Raw genomic sequence first — 598 nt, 5'->3', positions numbered from 1 at the left:
GTGTGTGTCACGCGAGATGTGCATGGTGTGACTGCACCCAAACAAGAATACGGTATGTTTCTAGGTAGCCAGTAGTTATGCATGTATTTAGATTTTACTATAAATAAGTATATTTAAGAAAATCTTAATTCAAAATTAGGATAAAAAAGATAAATAAAAATCAAATTTGACTTTCAAAAGGAAGAGTTATTAGCCTTGGGTAAGGCAATAATTACTCTTGGAGTGAGCGGATTGCGATCCGCTAACTCGTACTTGTTCTAAGTATAAGACGAAAGGTCGGTGACCTAAATTACGCTTCCTCAATCTCTAAGCTACGGCAGCCCCGCTGCACTTGGTAGCACTTGTAGTCAATCTACACCTGCGTCGTTTAGACTGATCCTCTGTGAGGATGGAGGAATTTTCCACTTTGCCCCAGGACATGCAGGACGGGCTTAACAAGCTGATGTCCTTGCTTGGCCCTGAGGGCGTGCAACACCTTGTTGCGCAAGGCTCCGACGCAATCTGCGCGTCTAAAGGTGTTTTTAAATTACGAAAACGCGCTGCTAGAGCACCAAGATGCCTGCATCATTTGCGTCTATGACGCCGCCGCCGGTGACGG

This window comes from Plasmopara halstedii (assembly GCF_900000015.1).
Source record: "Plasmopara halstedii genome assembly, contig: Scaffold_2680, whole genome shotgun sequence".
Classification (NCBI taxonomy): Eukaryota; Oomycota; class Peronosporomycetes; order Peronosporales; family Peronosporaceae; genus Plasmopara; species Plasmopara halstedii.
This window is presented reverse-complemented; position numbering follows the sequence as displayed.